The following is a 19,850-nucleotide window of genomic DNA, read 5'->3' as shown; positions in this document are numbered from 1 at the left end:
CAAACCATTCCATAGACCACAAGTAAAGCTAAAACTGCTAACAGAGAAAAAACTATTGATATTTCTATCAGAGAATATAAAAAGGTTAATTATGGTGTGCACATCTTTAAAGATCTCCTTGCCGTGTGAGCCATCTCCAGAAATACTTGCCGTAGAACTGAAATAGAAATGATTATATGAGTAAATTATCACCCACACTCCTTGCATGCATCATTTCATACTGCAAGCCTTTTCTCTTTTCAAGGAATAATGGTTTTACATTTTACTTTGCGATGGCACTCTAATTGCTAAATATAATAGGGGCATTATGCTACAAAGTTAAAAGATTCCAAGTGAAAAGATAAGTCAAATAGTAATCTCATCCAGCCCAGGAATCGTTAAAGTGTGCTCCTCTTTTTTCTCAGCTGTCCCTGAATTCTGATCTCTGAAAGAATGATTGAAACTGAACACCATGGCTGGAAAAAGCTAAAAAGGATCCTACAATTTAACTAATCCAGGCATCTGCAACTCTGACCCACTGGTCAAATCTGGCCCAACATTTTTGTAAATAAAATTTTATTGAAAAACAGGCATAGCTGTTTGTTTACCAATTTGGAAACTGCTTCCACACTACGATGACAGAGTTAAGAAGTTGCAACACAGACCATGTGATTCAAAGCCAAAAATATTTACTCTTTCACTCTTTACCAGAAAGGTTTGCTGACCTCTGCTCTAGTCCAGCCTATTCATTTGGCGGGTGAGCAAACACCTCCCGAGAGAGGAAGAGGTAGCTAGGGGTTGTATCATCAGACACAGGACTGCAGAATGCCAGGCATCGTCCTCAGCAGTTCCCATAAGAGCTTTGGTCCCCAGGGAGTCAAAGCCATCCTTTATATATTAGTAGAGAAGGGGGCATTGGGGTAAGTTTGCATCTCATTACAATTTTCAAAGAGCCTTCCATATGACAAACCCGAAAAGAACAGTGCGACAGATGCGTGCTTTGATGTTAGTCCAAAATGTATAATAGCATCATTTTTTTTTTCACACGTGCACAAAACCTGTTAACTGCCTCACATTTAGGGCCCATTTCAATAATGCAAAGGTCCTTTCCATTGATGAGGGGATTGTTGGGATCATCTTGCCTTTCAGAAAATATACTTAAGTTTTGTCATGTAATATTCTCCCCAGTACCCGGAGCTTCCAGGAGAATGAGCCTGATGGTACGAATTCTTATTTCTTCACATTATTAGATTCACAAATTGACTAAATCATATGGGTATGTGTTTACAGAAGTGTTTCTATGTAGTTTATGCATCTGTGTCTTAAATAAAATGATACGGTGATGCTAGGTGTCATTGGTCCCCCGATCTCTCTTATTTATCCATTAAGGAAATAGGTCTATTCTGTAACCCATATTCTCTGGTTTCAGGTAAATGCACAGAGTTGGACGATGAATTTAAGAGGATTGTTTTCACCATTATTTTATTTGCTCATTCATCAGTGCTTTATTGGGTGCCTCCTCTGTGCCAGGAACTCACTGTGCTGAGACTGACACACACACAGAGTAAGAGGATCTGATCGTCTGATGGGGGAGGCTGTCATCTAAAGTCATGTAGGACAGTCTCTCTGTAAGTTCTACCATGGAGAAAGCACTGACACAGACACTTGAGCAGAGCGTGAAAGATGAATGGGGGCTTGCCATGCAGATGTGCACATTTCAGGGGAAGGAAAACACAATGTTAGTGTTACCTCTCTTGGGCGACTTTCTTGACTCCTCAGTCCTATTTAGACATCCCTCTTTTGTGTTACATCTATCACAGAACTTTTCTTTCTGCCTGGCCTGTGGTAGGTATTTAGTAAATGAATGCCTGATGAGTAAGTGAATGAATGAGTGAGAGAGGGAGTGAATGAACATACAAAAGGCAGAGGTGTGAACCACTCTGGTCCATTCAGGGAACTGCTGATATGGCTAGAAGACAGAGCATAAGGAAGAGGGGCAGGCCTATCGAGAGACCAGGCTGGAGAGGTAGTCAGGGTAAGAATATGGGGGACCTGTATACCACCCTAGGAATCTGTGCTGTATTAATTACTTCAGCAGTCCCTTGTTGGCCCCTACTCTGTGCCAATCCTGTGTTAGGCTCCGGAGGTACAAGATATGGCCCCTGCCCTGTGGAGCTTACTGCTTCACTGAAGCAATATTAACCAGCGATACATATGGGCTCTGGAGACAGGCTGCCTGGGTTCCAATTTCAATTCACCCTTGAAGCTATGTGGCCTTCAATTTCTCAGTGCTTCGGTCTGTTTATATGTCAAACTAGGATAATAACAGAATCTACCTCATAGTTGTGGCAATGATTAAAATGAGATAATGTATATAAAACTACCTCACACACTGGATGTATTTGTCAAACATTAGGCACTCTTACTGGGAAAACAGGCATTGAAGAAACAATTTAGAATATGTTGAAGCACATCAGAAGGTGAGGCCCAGGGTGCAATGAGTGTGTAATGGTGGGGACAGCGGTGGGCACGGGAGCAGCTGACATGTTCTGGAGATTCGAGGAAGGCCTGTCTAAGGAAGAGGGGGTGGAAAGTTGTTCTAGGACAAGGAACACCTTGTGAAAAGGGGAGAGTTGTTGTGTGAGTGAATTAAGATCAACAAAAGTCTGGCTACAACTTATGTATTCAGAGGAGTCGGGAGAGAAGAGTGGCTGGAATTGAGGCTGGAGAGGCAGGCAGAGGGCAGCTCAGGGAAGGTCTTAGGAGCCATGGTAAGACTTTGGGCTTCATCCCAAGTTAGTGGGAGCCACTAAAGTGATTATGCATGCAAGAGACAAAACCAGAATTGTATTTTTAGAAGATGGAGAGAAGTGGACATATTCAAGAGAAATTTCAAGGTCAAAAGATGACAGCCATTGAAGTTGAGGTGCCAGCAAGGATGGCGATGGAGTTCAGAATATAAGTGAGCAGAGGAAACTGGGCATGAATGAGATTGCTAAGGAAAGAATATAAAGTGAGAAGACAACCAACATGGAACTCTGGGGTTAGAAGAGGAATCCAGAGGAGACTGAGAAGAAGTGATCAAAGCATCAGTTTAAAAGTAGGAGATGCTGGTATCACAGAAACCAAGGGCAGAGGAAGGAGGAGGTGGCCAACGTTATCAAATACTGTCTCACAACTGAAAATGACCACTAGATTTGGCAATTAGGATATCTCTGAACAGGGCCATTTAAAACTCTCCTAGATCCTGAACATCTGACTTTTGGAGTTCCTACCCCACATTATAGTAAACATTAAAATATGCCAAATACCACATTAAATTTATCTCATAAAAAATATAGGGGCTTAAATTTTTTTCCTTTTGAAATAAGTACTAATTTAAAAAAAATTTTTTTTAGTTTTCTTTTTGTATTTAAGCCAATCAATCTTTCTGTAGATCTCAAACATTTTATAGGTTCTTGAAAGCCCAGAGGATCTAGACTGTTATCAATGATGAGCACATTCAGAGAAGGCTATGCTGGGTTATGGAGTGAGTGAGTGATGAAGAGGAGAAGTTAAGTTTGGATTTCTCTTTCACAAGCCTAACTAGGAAAGAAAGGAAAGAGAGGGAGAGAGGCAAAGAAGGGCACAAAGTTCAGGGGGGATTGAATATTAAGTTCACTTATTAAATTCATCATTAAATAATTATTTAAGGCTACAACTTTTCACACAGTTTAGAAGTAAAAAGTAGCAAACAAAATGTTAATGATGCAGGAGAGACAATGAATACTTGATCACAACGCCACAGCAGCTAGAAAGGGATCCAGAACATAAGTAGATTCGCCTTCTTGAAAGTCCCTCTTTCTTTGAGTCCAGATGAAAGGAGAGAAGGACAAGTGGGCAGAGAAATGTTCACACCCTGTAGCCATTAGTAATAATAAAATGTTAAAATCAAGACTATCTAGTGCCTCCAATTGCTCTACTCAGCGTTGTTCTTCTTAAGATCAGAGAATAGAAGAGTGACACTGGGAGGTTACAGCAGCTAACAACTCAGTGTTTCAAAAATAATCACAAAATACTCCAGGGTGTAGAGTGCTGTGTAGATATCTGTTGGGGTTTGGCTCTGGTCCTTAATGAGCCAAGAAGAGGCAAGTACTGTCTGGGAGTAAAATGCCCACCCATCTGTGTCAAGCAAATTGATTTGTCAAAGGCACCATCTGATAGATTAGTTGATATGCACAGAGAAAGCAGGAGGTATATGGAAAGTACATTAACTCTTTGGGGCCACTGGGGCAACATTAGTAAGTCATTGCTACAGTACTAAATGGTTCCCCTAACGGCCCCGAAGAGTAAAGGCATCCCCCAAAGAGTCTCAGGTGGTCCCAGGTGGTCATTTGCCCTCTGTGACTCAGAGTGATTACAAGTATTTTTTAAGAGCTGGGTCAGTGGCCCAATTCCCACTTTACAGATAAGGAAACTAAAGTTTATTCTAGGCCACTTGGCCAGTTAATGACAGAGCTTAGATTAGATATTAGCCAGCTAAAGTGGTTAGCTAATAATTAGCTGTGCTTTCCAGTGATCATGTCACTAAATGTCATTCAAAATGCAGTTGTTCACAGTGAAATTCTCCATATTTTTTTTTCCATGGAGTAGACAAATGGTTCCAATGAGATGAACTTGAATGATCTTTCACAAAAATGTTATTTTAGTCATGCGTTTCTGTTGTAGTTAAATGGTTGTCAGTTGTAGATATTTAAATGAAAACTCAAGTTAATGAAGGAAGTAGGAAGTCTTTTCAAAATAGATGTTGAGAACAGGTCCTTGGCTTTGAGAATGTGACTAAACTGGATCATCTTTGAAGGTGTTGCTCAATGACTCAGGAGTGTTTCAGAGAGGAAAGGCGTTTTGAGATCCTCGACTCAAGGGCACTTATTTTACAAATGAAAAAACTGGTCCAGAGTGACCCAGCCAGGCCTTTAGCCTTAGGCTTATGAAGTGAGAAAGCCCAGTTACCTGAAGGCAACCAGGGAAAGGGTCCAGGGGCTCCCAGGACTTCAAGGCTAAAGGTCACTTCCAGAGAGGTAGAGAAAGCACGGCACTAGGTCATTATTACAGCTCAGGATTATTGTTAAAAAAAAAAGGCTACCTATTGTTTGCAAAATAAACATTCAGTTACTAGGCCTTCTCCCTCTTCAAAGGAAATAATGTCTGTAGACCAAAAAAAAAAAAAAAAAAAAGAAGCAAGGAAAACTAGGAACCAAACGATAAGCATGTAAAATTGTAAAATTTAAGTCAAGGAAGGTCTGCACCAGAGCTTATCCACCTCTATACCTCAAAGCTTACTGGCATGGCCAAGGGCGTCTAGGAATTTTGTGACCAGATGCCCAGTTGTGCATTTTCTTGAAAGAGAAAAATAAAAGCTTCAACAAACTGTGCTCTGTGAGCATCATTAACTCTCGATTATTTCTGATGATGTTTCCTCATACAGTATTATGAAGGTGTTATTATAAAACTTCCACAGAAGAGCAGCGGTTGGTGTAATTTTTGCCTAAAATGGTAGGTTTTTTGGTCAATGGACCAAGAATGAGGTCAGCTCAGGGTTCTAGGATTGCATGGAATGGGACATAGGTTTTGTCTGTCTTGGGTGATTAGATTTAGGACACATGTGCCAAAATAGCCCGTTTTAATCAACAATAGGACTTCCCTGTTGTCTTGACTGAGTTCAGTGAGTTTTGCAAACAGAAAAAACATACTTAAATATAGGCAGAAGGGTGGCTCAAAAAGGAAATTCAACTTTCTTGCCTAAATAAGAGATGCATGTGATTATTAACCAAAATAAATACAAGGGTCAAATGTTTACAATTGCAAAAATCTCTCTGGAGGCTTGGGATTTCTCTAATATCGATAAATTAAAAATTGCTATTAGTGAATTCATTAATAATAACCCCTTGCACATGTATGTTGTGTCTTACATGTTAGAGTTCTCTCACCTGTTATGACTTTCTTTGATGTTCACAACAAATGTGACGTAGTCAGGGCAAGTATTATTATCCCCATTTAACAGATGAGCAAGTTGAAGCTGCAAACGGTCCAGACCTCTTTCCACAGACAATGCTGTCCCTAAGGTTCTGTTAGCAGTCCCTTTCTGATGAATAATAATTTCTTTGATCTAGTAAGGGCTGAGTCTTCAGGCACGACTGTCATTTAATATAAATGTTGACCAAAGATGTGCCCATCCTGCCCTGGAAACATAAGCAGTGTGCCATTGACATATCTTTATGGAATTCAAGCAGGCTACCTTTTCCTAGCAATAAAGACTGAAATAAAGTAAGGAGAGTACAGAGTAAGTATGTTTTCAGTTGATGGTAGGAATGTAAAGAGGATGCTAATTAATGAATTTGTTAATGGCTCCTCCCACATTGCTGGATGCCCAGTTATCAATGCCAATGAGTTTTGTACTTTGGCCAAAACATTTAGCTGTTTCTCTAAAAGCCATTTTCATTCATACTCAAGTTAAGGTTGCCTAAGTTGCACGGTCCACTTTTGCCAGCCTGGTGGAGGTTCTGAATGCCTCCAGACCAGTGTTCCCTAAGAAGCTGTAAAATACTCTTTTGCATGCCAGGTGTTGTGCTCCTTCGATCCCTTAGTTTGCATATGGTACATTACTCAACAAGAGAGTTTTCTTTCTGTTTCACCAGATGCAGGTGCACAATCATTCCATGAGAGCTCTCATAATCGGCCATGTAAATTACCGTCCGAGTCCAAGGTCTAAAAAAAAATTGGTTTCTTATAAAGACAATAAAAAACCACAATATTTGTACTTTTTTTTTTTTCAGTTTTCTTCCTGCCCATAGCAACCTCACACATAGCATCAGTCATTGTGGGAAGGGTTTTTTTAAAAATTGGTTTAGGTTTATAGAAATTGTTTTTCCAAAACCATAAATAAGAGATGAAACACATTGGCTCATTTTGCTTTCTGAAAAAGCCCACCAAATTCATTGGTTTTTAGAATTACTTCTAAAATCTTCCCAGATACTTAAGAATTGTTGGATTTTCTATCTTCTCAAACATTACTTTTTCCTTCTGCCATTTTCTATAAAATGTACTTGTATCACACCAAGAATACCAACTGAAATACTCAGGTGGAAAAAGGTTTTCTCTCTTGGTTACATTTGTGTGCACAGATGCTAACCGGAGTAAAATAAAGGGACCATGGACCTTTTGACATTACAGAAAATCTGGGCTTATTAAACTACAGAGTATCTTTAGACTTAATTCTATAACCAGAAGTCCTAAGGATATATGAAAGATGAAATAATTATCCTATTGCAAAGCAGACCCTAGCAAGAACAGTTTACCCTATAACTCATTTGGAATGTCAAAAATTGTATCACATCTCTCACATAAAGAAAAATGTGTGACTCTCATGCAAAGAATTTCATTAATACTTCAGATTCTACTCACCAAATATAAGATGATTCTGAACTTATTGATTCTTAAACATAAAATAAACTTTTATTGATATGAATTATTGCTTTACTCTAAATTTGCAAAATCATTAAATAAAAATGTAAAGAGTGAATACAAACATTATCTCCAAATGATTCCTTCAATTCTTAAGCTTTATTCAAAGTTTGGGTCAATACTACGAAAGACAAAAAACAAAAACAAAAACAAAAACAAAACTTCTCTGCTTATTCTTTAACTTAGTTTCCAAGCCGAATTTTATAATTACATTTAGGGTCACTGAAATGTTAATGTTTACATTTTATAGAAAGAAAAGAGTATTATACTTGGTGTCCTTTATACTCCAAATAAGGCAGAGTAGAGCCTTAAATTGCTTGCAATAATCATCAGATCAGAAGAAAATGCATCCTTTTATATTATACACTATTCTGTTGGCTAAACTCAGACTTCCAACCTCTCACCACCCCTCCTCCGCTAAGTGGGTCACTACTCTGGATGCTACACATGTAGCCTGTGCTGGTTGAGTCAGCGGGGGGACTCTGAGACAGGTGAACTCATCATACACCAAGTTCAGGCTCAGAAAAACTCAAGAGAGTTCTAGTCCCGATAGGTTTTGCAGAAAAAAAGAGTTGCTCCATAAACATGGGCAGTTTATCCAAATTCTTTCATCTTAAACATGCTTCTGGTCAGCTATCTTTACTTTCTGTTGATCGTCAGGCCACTGGGGAGAACTAAAAAGATTTTTGCCAAGTATCTGTCCTTCCAGGAGACTGCATTATGGGCATGAAAATCTATAACCCCGATACCCTTTCCTGAGAGCCTACCAGCCATCTCCCGTCACTCATCCTTGCCTGGGGCTCAAGTCCTCGGCTCCTTTTACACACCAGGTTTGTTTCTTTTCCACTTGAGGTTGTGCCAACTTGCTTTCTTCAGCACATTGTTGGTGTGAAATAAATGGTGTGATCTGTAGTAATAATGGTGATGATAATGAATCCTAACACACCTGACTAATCTCAGTGACCTCTTTGTGATGTAAAGGCTGTAGAACACAAGCTTGACTAACAGTGATAATGACTAAGAACGAGGTGATAAATTACTATGCTGATTGCTGGTGGCTTACAACTGTCTCGAAAGGAGGACATTTTATAACAGATCAACCACATTTAGACAAGTATGTGTGTAGGTAGCATTGTAGACATGTAAGACTGCATTTGTACCATTTTTACAGTAACCTGCTCCATAAAATACAAGGACACCAAACAACTTCAACAACACTCCGGAGGTCAGGGCCATAAGAGGTAAGAACTAGGATTGTGTTTGCCCTTTTTTGAACATTTCATTGTTCCTGGATCTGTAAGCATAATTGTGGAGACTCCACCAATATAAACAAAGAACTACCTAGTTATGAGCCTGTGTTGATACAGTCTGGATCAAAAGCATAGACATTCACTCAGGTTCATTTGCATTTGCTGCCAAAAATGTCCTGCATCTTCTTTTGAAAAGTAGTAATACTTCATATTTTTGATGCCATTTACTCTCAAGGTTAATTTAAATTTACAAATTTTATAAAAGGCCTCATTTTTTTTTTTTTTTTTACCATGTTGCCAGTACTTTTTTTTTTCTTTTGAGTAGCCTTGTTCTTTTCTAAGGAACTGATTGTGTGGCAGATCGCCGGATCATTGCAGGGAGCACAGATGAAAAGCCTGTTATTCCAAAGGATTAAATTACAATTCTTAGTGAACCATTGCCAAGCTATTTTTTTTTAAACCCAGAGAGGATTGGAAATAGGAAATGTTATGCCTTAAAAAGAGTTGGGTACCGCTGAGTGGATGAGAAAGAATAATCATCCTAGGAAGTGTTATTAAATACTCTTCTAGTAAAATCATAAAGCAAATAAAAGATGATAAAGTCTATAAAATATCCAAATGATCAGGAATAATAACTGAGTTTATAAGCAGTAAAGATATCATAGGATGTATGTTTACTGAATTATAAAAACGAATAAGGAAAAGAATCTAAAGGATGTGGCATACACACATGAATACACAACGATGATTAGGATCCCAACCTCACTTCAGCATCTTCAGATTTCAGGAAATATAGGGGCAGAGGACCTAATATTTGCAAATCACTGATGGCTTGCATAAGAGCTCTCTTGGGAAGGATTATAAAATGTAGTGGGAAAACAAAATGAAAGGGAGTCTCTACCAAGTTTACGTGGAGCAGGATAAGTGAACACTTTCCCGGGAAGTCTGACCTTCTAAAACCAAGAGAAGAAATCAGTTCTGTTTGAGATTCCAAACACTACGGGAGTATCATATAACCCAGGAGGGGATGTGATAAATAAATTGGGGAAAGCAAACACCATAGAGAAGAGATGTTTTGAAATTTAATTCCACAACAGGCTAATGCATTTAGAGGAAGATAAAGGATTTAGGTGCCCAATGGCATGGAAAGCCTGAAGGAGAAAAGAAACTGACCATTGAGTCGTGTGCTTTCTTTACAACAGGGAGTCTATAGGATGCCATTGGGATGACAGTGTATCACTAGAAAAATCTGGAGCAAACTCCACATGAAATACTGTAGTAAGTTCAAAAATAGGCACTAAGGCTTTCGCATATTTCAGGCACATATCAAGTATGATGTTAGGTGTTTGGGATAAAAAGGTGGATGAGATACAATCTGCTCATTATGAGTTAATAATATATCAGAGAAAAGATGTAGAAGCAGATAATCCCAGTAAAAGAAAACAGAGCAAATACTACAAGGATGGGCAGTACAAAGGAAGCTGAAGAGCTACAACTTGCTCTGCCTGGAGAAATCCAGAAATGCTTTGGAAAAGGGTTAATGTTTGAAACGGATCTTGAAGGATAAGGAAGAGTTCTCTGGGCACAAAGAAATCAGATGCAAAGAATAAGGTGTGTACTGTGTGACAAGTTCAGGGTGCACAAGTTGGGGCAGATGAGGTTGGAGGATAGTGGGGTCAGACTGGGAAGGCCCTTCAGTTCTGTACTAAGGAGTTTGGCCTTAACCAGGTGAGCTAAGCTCAGGAGAGCATTACCAGCCTCTGGAATAGGGGAATGACCAGATCTAATGTGTGTCTCAGAATGGAAGCTCCTGCTGTGAGGGGTAGCACAAGGCTCGAGCCTATCAGGATAGTCAGGAGGTCATCGTGACAGAAAGAGGTGGGGGAATGAGAGGATGGAGTCCACAGATATTCTGAACTAGTATAAACAGAATTTCATGAATTAACTTAAATGTTAGAGGTGAGGAAGAGTGAAAAGTTGAAGGGGCCCCAGCTCCTAAAATGGTATGCTATTAACTGAGAGAGAGAATATTACCAAAGGAATATACCATTTGTGCCTGTAGCAGGGCCACATGGCAGGGTGGGGTCGGGGGGCACTGAGATTAGCAAATTCATTGTTAAAATCCTCCTTTTATCTAGTGGAGGAGACTGCAGCTGAGACTCTGCCAGAAGAGCGGCATCCCTCTGCCCCACCCTGCTATGTCCTTGAGGAGACTCAAAGGGCCAGAAAACATCGCACTGGAATTTTCCTTAAATTTTTTACTATTACAAAACAGTATTTTTAGAAACAGGCACATTCAAGTGTGTCACATGCCAAATGATTACAAAAGAGACCAACAAGCCTACTGGTCTCGCCAGGTGAGCTCTCTTGGTGCAACCCTGGGAACAAACAAAGCTCCCTCTTGTTACTTATAAATGGAGCCGTATCCTGACATCACAAGGCCACTTGTTTAAAAACTGTATTTTTACCACTTCCAACAGCTTATCTTTATAATCAAGACAAATCTCAATACTATGCAACCAACAAGAAATTGCAGAAATAAATTGGTTGCTGAGGCTCATGGAAGAGGAATAGTTGTCGTGAAGCCAGTAATTTTAATTTTTGGTTTTCATCAAAACAGCCTTGTTTTCTCACTGAATTTGAATAAATGTGATTAATTTGAACTAATGAAATGTTTACAAAAGTACTCTTCTGATCTCTTTGCTATATTTGTAATTCTTCATGAGATCCCTTCTGCAAAGGGGTTCTAACTTCTAAAAAAAAGTCTTTCAAAACACCAAATGTAAAGTGTTATACTACATCTTTTCCTACTGACTTTGCTTTCTGAGATTGTTAAGCAAGTCTTCAATTTACTGGACTCGTTTAAAATCCTACAACCCTCCTTTATCTCTCTCCTCACACACATCTGGCTTTTTTTCCCTGCTCCCCATTCTCTCTCTGAGCTTGGTATTTGTGTAAGGCAGTAACAGAACAATCAGATTGGGCAGGATAATAATCAACCAAAACATGTCTCTTCTGTTTTTCATTTTGCTTGATTATAACATCAAAATGCAAGAATGGGTGAACTATTTTGAAGTCTGGGCTTTGAAGACACCTGTTACTGATGTGGATGTGTGAATTTTCATATTTAACAGTAATAGCAGCTTACTCTGTCATTTTCACACTTTGCTTGCAAAAACAGTGGCCTGGACATAGCCTGGCACAACATATTCAAACGTTATGGTAGCAGCTAAAATTTTCATTGAAGAATAAAAATGTACATTAATACAATTTACACTTGTTAGTTTATACAATCTTATATAAGCAGTGATCAACTCCTCTGTCATACATAACTTTTTAATGTGTTACGTGAACTTCATCAACAGCTTCTTGATTGGCTCTCAAGCACTAATCAGGCCCCTCACAAGTACATCGGATGCTTAAACATCTTGCATCCATCATGAAGAGTAAGTAGGATCATAATGACTAATCACATTAGCATAATTTAAAAATGCAGAGCATGAATGGCTTTCCCCCCCAAGATTTGTAGTAAAAACATACGCACAATAAGACTGCAATGATTCATTACACCATTGGCTTGTTTATGTTATAACATATTTATTTGCCCGGCAGAATAAAACCATAAAACCGCCATTAACAAGCAGAGGAAAGAGATTCTTTTTTTAAGCTGAATTACATGAATTCAGGATGAATATATTTAAAAAATTATTTCAAGAAAGGGAAACTGCTATCTTCTTATGTCCTCTAAGACATTACAAAACCCAGTCCCACCAAAGATCTTTTTAGTAACCTATATTTTATACTTCCCACAAGAACCACTTTCTGCCCATAAAGCCAAACAGTGAGTTGCAGGTGAAGTCACTGCTTCACAGAAATACATGCTAAGGGAAAATTTATTCTTAGGGAGAAACAAAGAAACAAAAACCCTTACCTTTTGGGGGAGATATCTCACTTACAAATAGTATATCACCACCCAAATTGATACAAACTCACTGATTCCCTCTCAGGATGCTGGGTGTCTGCTCTAGGGCTGAACTAGTCTGCTAAGTATTAGTTAGGCACTGAGCAAGGTACTTGAGATGCAACTATGAAAAATGACACACACAGTCCTCGCCTTCAACAAGCTTACCACCTAGTGAGAAAAGCAGAATAGAAAACAGACATTTAAATTATAATATTGAGAGTTCTGTCCTGGAGAAATTAAGGCAAAATGTTCTGGAGGGTATGATGACAGTGTTAATACCTGCAAGGCAGGCAGGAGCTCAGGTGAAAAGACATAAGAGTGCAAAATACTCCAGGCAAAGGGGAGTAGTTGACATGGAATATTTAAGGAACCGAGAATAGTTCAAATGATTATTGACTATTTGTTGATTGCATGCAGCTAAACCATAGATTCCAAGGGAGAAAGTGACAAAAGATGAAGCTAGAAAGGATTCAGGAGACCAGGTTTATCAACTTAATGAATATTCAGGGACAAGGTACCTATCAGTGCACAAGACAGACATGGCACCTGCCCTCAGGGAGCTTATAGTTTAGGAAGAGAAACAGATTTTTAAAAAATCAACATAATATCAAATTGTGATCAATACAATGAAGAAAACAAACGTGTGCAAGGAGAGAGTAAAAGGAGGAACCTATTTTAGATGGCACCAGGGGAGACATCTCTAATGAGGTAACATTTGAAGGATGAAAAAAGGGGTCAGATTATTAAGGGCCTGGTAAATCTTATTTGGGAGTTGGGATTTTATCTTGACAGTTATCCATGTTTCAAGGTTTTAAGCAGGGGAGAGATGCAGTCAACTTGTATTTTAGACAAATCATCCTGGCTGCTACATGGAATCTGGAGATGAACAAGGCAGAAAGTGGAGGTGGGGAGATCAGCCAGGCGACGTTTCCAGTGATCTGGGTGAAGAGAATTTCCTAGTGCCAGAATGTTTCAGTATTAGGCAGGGGTAATGTTAAAATATTTAACAGTCAGTTTGGCATGAGCATCAACTCATCAGTATGACTGGCAGTTTCAGCACTGAGCAGGGTCTGCAGATCTCTCTCTACTGGGCCAGGCTGGGTAGGCAGTTGGACCCCAGAGGTGAGGCCAGCACAGCTGGGGCTTAGACCAGCAGCTCTTTGCAACTAGTGTGGAAGTATTTCAATATTTTAGCAACAGACACAGCTAAACCAGTCTGGGAATTAGGTATAGAGAGCAAGGGAAAGATTCAGGAGATGGATAGGAGAGAGAAGGCTTACATTTGGGTAATGCGTGAGGTGAGGAAAAGGGAGGAGTTAGTGATTGGGTTCTGGTTTCTGCTTCGGCAACCAGGTAAGCTCATTTATTTATTCAATCATGTTTATTCAGCACTTTACATTTAAGACACCTGGGAGACTTGAAATGTCAAGTGGGCAACCGGATATGTGAAGCAAGAATGGGGAAAGATCTGGGCTGAAGAAATAACTGTGGGAGTTTTCAGCATCAAGGTGTCATTTCAAGCTGAAGAGTGGATGAGGTTCCCCAAAGGAGAGAAGCAATACAACCCAGGATGGATCTGTGAGCAACTCTGCCATTCAGTTTGTCAAGAGGAGGGGAGCTCTGGTGACAGAGGAGTGGCTCTTGCCATACAAGGAAAACCAATCCTGTGAGGTTTCAGAAGCTAGGAGTGGAGAGAGTTTCCACAAGGAGGAGTGGCTGGCTGTGTTGTAAACTGTGGAGTGATTGAGTAAGAAAAAAAGGACTGGCATCTCTAAAGGATTTAGCAACATGAAGATTGTTGGTGACCTTGATAAGGGCAATTTCAGTGGGTGGTGAGCACAGAGGTCGGACTGTTGGCACTGATGGTAAATGGGAGGTGGAGACGTGGAGATGGTGAGGACCAGACAATTTTTTGCACTGATGTGGGGCTGTTTTGTTGTTGTTGTTATTGTTTAAGGAAAGAGGCTTGAGCAAGGTTAAGTGCTAGTAGGGGAAGCTGTAAGGTGTTTTGATAGATTCCAGGGGTCAACAAACTAGGACTCCTGTTTTTGTAAATAAAATTGTATTGGCCCACAGCCACTCCCATCCACTTGTGTATCATCTATGACTGTTTATGCTGCAACAGCTTGCTTAGTTTAGTAGTTATAACAGAGACTTTGTGACAAAACCAATAATATCTACTCTCTGATCTCCTTATAGAAAAAGTTCGTTAGACTCTGGCTTACACTAAAGTATTACATGCCTTAGCCCATTTAATTTCCACAGAAACACAAATAAATACGTAATATATATAAATGCATATATAACTACAGAAACGAATAATTCCCGTAGTCAAAAGTGCTATGGAAATTCTCCCTTGAGAATTTATCAACTAAAAATAAAAGACAAGAAGACTTAGCTATTGCGCTTCTGCTCCCACAGTATAAAAGAAACACACTTTATTCACTACTACACACCTCGCATGTGGGTCTGAGCTTGCCACGTGATGGGTGTCCAATAAACACTGGTTGAAGTGAGGAAGGGAAGGAATCAGGTGCTGTACCAGGGAATCGCCTGGAGCAAGGGGTCAGGTGTGGGAACTTTTCTAGATGTGGGGAGATAGCAGAGGATTCCCTGGGTTAATGAATTTACACCCATCCCTGTGAGGTCTGTGGAGGCTGGAATAGATCACATTCCTCTAGAATTAACCTGGGAAATGAGGCGGAAATGGGCCAGGGGATCTGGCTAAAGCTGAAGAGTATCCCTGATGTGAAAACAAAGTCACAAAGTGGCAGTTTGTAGTTTGGCAGCAGGAAAGGGCAGTCTCCACGGTTCTTTATTTGTTGTAGTGAAACAGAGAGGAGAGATGAGCTGAATTTATGTCCAGTTCTAGCCAACTTATCCCTCAGGAGCAGGACCACGTGTTGGTCTGCTAAAAAGTAGGTTAAAGCAACAAATCAGAAAGCGAAATTTTCCACAAACATGTTTAATGGAAAACAAATAAATATCTACCAGTTGACCAATCTTTTAACATAGAGGCAAGACCTTTGAGCATAGGGCATCACTCTTGAATAAAACACACCCACAACCTATTCACCGAGATTTAAAGTATGGGTGTCTTTAAAGGAGAGTAAAAACTTAGGGAGAAATGGGAAGCGATCTGAGTGCAGAGTCATTCTCAAGTTCTTCCCACAATCTTTTGCAGCCATATCACTCACACTTGATGAAGCTTTTGACTGGTTTGTCATAGAAACAGCTCTTTTCTTTGTCTTCGTATTTCATCTATTTACATAATAGTTAATGAAATCACATCATTAAAATAACAAAATACAACTGTCATAAACAGATATAGGACACAACTGCTTCTCAGGGAGCATACACTTCATATCAGAGGGTAACCTCCAACTTCGTTCTGTGTGTGGGAACACTGGGATACAAAGGGAATAGTCAGTGATTCGGGTGAATCCAGAAAAGGGAGGAAGTTAAGAGTGTTTCTCTGTGCATGGTATGGGACCCCGGCTGGTGCTCCCTGACTCACTGACAAGTTGCCAGCATCGCTGGGTCCCCTGAATATTGACTAGGGGCAGCAGTCTCAAGTTATCATACTCTAGGGACTGTGGAGTATTGTGTATTGGAAAGCATGCATTAAACACTTGCTTTAGCTTCTTCTGGAATGTAGTATGTGGAATAAGAGATGACTCCATTTAACAATACAACTTCCAGAGAATTACAATGGAAGAGAAACCAGCCTTACATATCCTATAGCAGATTTAGCTTTACAAGGCATATGTAATGTTCTCAAACTGCTGGATCTAGACAGACAGTAAAATCTCGGGAAGCATATTCTGGCAGCATGTCACCTAGTAACTAACAAAGAACACCCAAAATAACAGGCAGAGATCACTGAACAATATAAAAGTCGGGGATCAAAGCAGTGGTTAATGTATTACTGTGAACTGAGACCGGAGAGCCCTCTGTTCTGCAGCAAGTGCCTCGCCAGCTTTCTGATTTATTTTCTGCTAAAACCAGGTTGATTAAAAATTATCCTATTCTCTACTGTCAATACTTTGGAGAATTATTTCCAGTAGTTTGGAAATGAGGGGAATGATCATCCTGAGAGTTAACTGCAAGATCAAGACTGTCATTGATCAAATATAGATATACAATATCTCAAAAGATAGAATATTTCCAATACGAAACCTTTTATAATACTAAGTTTTCTCTATCAAGACCTTAGTTAATGGTAGAACTTGGCAGGGCCTATAAGGTCCAAATATTAAGGCTCAGAAAGATTATATGATATGTTCAAGGGCCCAAGGTCAATTATGAGTTAATCCAGTGTATAACCGAGGTCTCCCAGGTCCCAACCTAATGTTTTTCTCATTATCATACCCTCTTCTATATGGAATTTTCTGATTAGCTGGGGTCACTTCATCCTTAAATATCTGGTGACTAAAGCTGAGTAACAAATGACCCTATAACTCAATGATGTAAAACAATGATTTATAATGCTTATTGAGTCTCTGGGTCATGATTCAGACAGCGCACTGTGGGGATCACTTGGGGCTGAGATCATCTGAAGACTCACTCACACATCTGCTGATTGATGGTGGCTATCATTGGGACCTCAGCTGGGTCTGTGGACCACAACACCTACCAGTAGCCTCTCCATGTTGCCTGAGCTTCCTCACAACATGGTGACTGGTTTCCAGGGGTGGGCATCAGAAGAGAGAGAGCCAGACAGAGGCTATATTGTAGTTTATGACCCACCTGGGAAGTCATGCAACATGACTTCCATCCCATTCTTTTTGGTTGAGGCAATCATAAAGTTCCATGCCAGTTCAAGGGGGAGGGAGTAGACTGTATCTCTTGATGGGAAGTGGCAAGGTCCTGGAACAGCATGTGGAGCCAGAAATATTGCTTTGGCCACTTTTGGAAATTACAATCTGCTACAATTAGAATTAAAGGCATTCTTTACAAGAAGATAATTACAGAGAGAAAAGCAGCAGCAGAGGAACAACTAACAAATCACACCTGAAGGCTGAGTATGCCCGCTCCCATTTCTCTCCCTCTGGGGAACTTCGCAATCTGTGCTTACTGCAAATTGAATGGGAATAAAGCATTTTAACTCAACATGATTGAAGCTTTTATTTCATTTAACTGTCTAGTTTGGTGTGTTGGGAAGTATGTTTATAGGATGTACCCCTACCATAAAAGCCTTCACAATGAGGAAAAGGGGAGAAATTATTCTAATTGAAGAAATTATTTTTTAATAGATCATGTACTAGACTTATAAAGAAAACATCAATAAATCTCCTAAAGCACAAAGTGCTTCTGACCACAGACCAATAAAACTATAAATTAGGAACAAACATTTAAACAAAAACTTCCCATCTACTTAGAAATTCAAAGTACTCTTATATATATCTCTTGGGCATAAAAGGGGAAATGTGATTGCAATTACTGAATATTTAGAAAATAAAAATAATGAAAACACTACCAATCAAAACTCATGGGATACAGCTAAAGCTATATTTAAGAGGCATGCAAATCAGTAAGGAATGAAAAATGACGGCATCAGCAGCTGCAGCCACAGCTGATACTTCATGTGTTGGGTTCCATTCTAAAAGCTTTACGTGTATCAACTCACTGAATCCTAACAATCTGGAGGTTGATACTATTATTTTCATTCTCATTTTACAAAGCAATTGAGACACAGGAGGGATGAGTGATTTGAGCAAGATCATGCAACTAACCCCTAGCATTCCAGGCACTGGGGTTACACAGGGACCTAGACGGCAAAGTACACACTCTCTTATAGCCCCAAGCTCCTCCCAGCTGCTGGGCAGGAGTGGGAGGGCGAGCTCATGGATACCTTCCTGGCTGGGAGGGGCAGAAGTGCCTCATCACTGCCCCCGACATGGCCTCATTACTGCTGGGTGGTGGTAGAAGCCCTGACAGCTTCTAGGCCTTCTCTGACAGCACCCCACCCAGGAAGGGGGTGGCGGAACTTGCTACTGCTAGGCAGGGGTGGAAGCCCAGCCTCCCCGAGTGGTCTCCATTGGTCCTGGGAGGGAGGAGAGTGTGTGTCATTACTGCCTGGAGGGGATGAAAATTCCGGCTCCCTATATATCCTCCTCTGACTCCACTTTGGCAAACATGTTGGGGCACCTTGGTACAGCCTAGCGGAGAGGAGGGCTGAAGTTGAGGTTTCCCACTAGGACTCTGCTGGCATGGGTGGGAGTGGGGCTACAGTTTTTTCTGTGGCTTTTGGCTGGAGTAGAGCTGTTTAGGTAATTCTAAAAGTTTTCTATTTTGCTAGGCTGGCCCTTTCCCGGTTCTTTGCCTAAACAGAGCAGGCTTTGGTTGGAGTTTTTTTTGTTGTTGTTTGTTCTGGGTTTTTTTTGTTTGTTTGTTTGTTTGTTTGTTTTGGTTTGGTTTGGTTTTGGTCTGTCTATGCCTGTTGGTGTTTGCAGGTTGCCAGTATCTTCAGCTCCAAGTCTGGGATACATGAGGCAAACAAACAACATAGAACTAACCACATGCTATTCCTCAGGTCCCAAAGTCCCCAGCTGATCTGCCTTCCTTTCTCCACCTTTCAGCCTTCTTATATTTCTTTAGTATATCATGCCCAAGGGTTTTAGTTTTACTTAGCTGGGAAAGTATATCAACTTCATCTTCCCAGAAGGAGTTGTCTCTTATTTCACTTTAAGGGGAAAAAAAAATCTGACAGAATGCATTCATCCTTAGAGCAGAAGAAGAGGCAGAATGACAGAGAAATCATTGATAGTGATGGGTGGAGAGGAGAAAGGGGGCAGGATCCTGTACATAAGTGGATAGGGTGGCCTTAGATATGGACATGGATAGTTCATCTGAAGTCTCAAAACGGAAAGGGGAGACTCTACTACAAATGCAGGGAGTTTGGTGGGTTTGGTGGTGGAGGGATGAGGAAAGTGCTCTAGTGTTAGTTTCCATTGTCTCCATGGAACACAGGAAACCATCAACCTAGAAAGGGGGTGGAGTCAGGGAAGGCTGAAGGTTTGCAGAGAGAAGCTGCTTTGAAAGGTGGTACAGAGAACTGACTGGAGGAATAGAGTAGGATTGCTGAGCATCCTGAAGCCACATACATTTAGAAGGAAACCAGTCAGCATAGTTGCTTGTTTTCCTCCAAAACT

At 40.2% G+C, this 19,850-nt stretch overlaps 2 long non-coding RNA genes across 5 annotated transcripts in view; one reads left to right on the top strand and one right to left on the bottom strand.

The window, feature by feature from the left end:
* The window catches only part of LOC105082574 (uncharacterized), a 149,363-nt gene that overhangs the window by 96,827 nt on the left and 32,686 nt on the right, over window positions 1-19,850 (bottom strand). The window lies entirely within an intron of this gene.
* LOC141578165 (uncharacterized) overlaps window positions 1-19,850 on the top strand; it is a 39,979-nt gene that overhangs the window by 7,983 nt on the left and 12,146 nt on the right. The window contains exon 2 of the long non-coding RNA XR_012508196.1: window positions 405-19,850. This exon is cut by the window's right edge and continues 12,146 nt beyond it. This is a non-coding gene — a long non-coding RNA (uncharacterized LOC141578165). The remainder of the gene's footprint in view (window positions 1-404) is intronic.

This window comes from Camelus bactrianus, chromosome 7, assembly GCF_048773025.1.
Source record: "Camelus bactrianus isolate YW-2024 breed Bactrian camel chromosome 7, ASM4877302v1, whole genome shotgun sequence".
NCBI classification, from domain to species: domain Eukaryota; kingdom Metazoa; phylum Chordata; class Mammalia; order Artiodactyla; family Camelidae; genus Camelus; species Camelus bactrianus.
The sequence above is the reverse complement of the archived record's forward strand: the minus strand, read 5'-3'. Positions and strand labels throughout refer to the sequence as shown.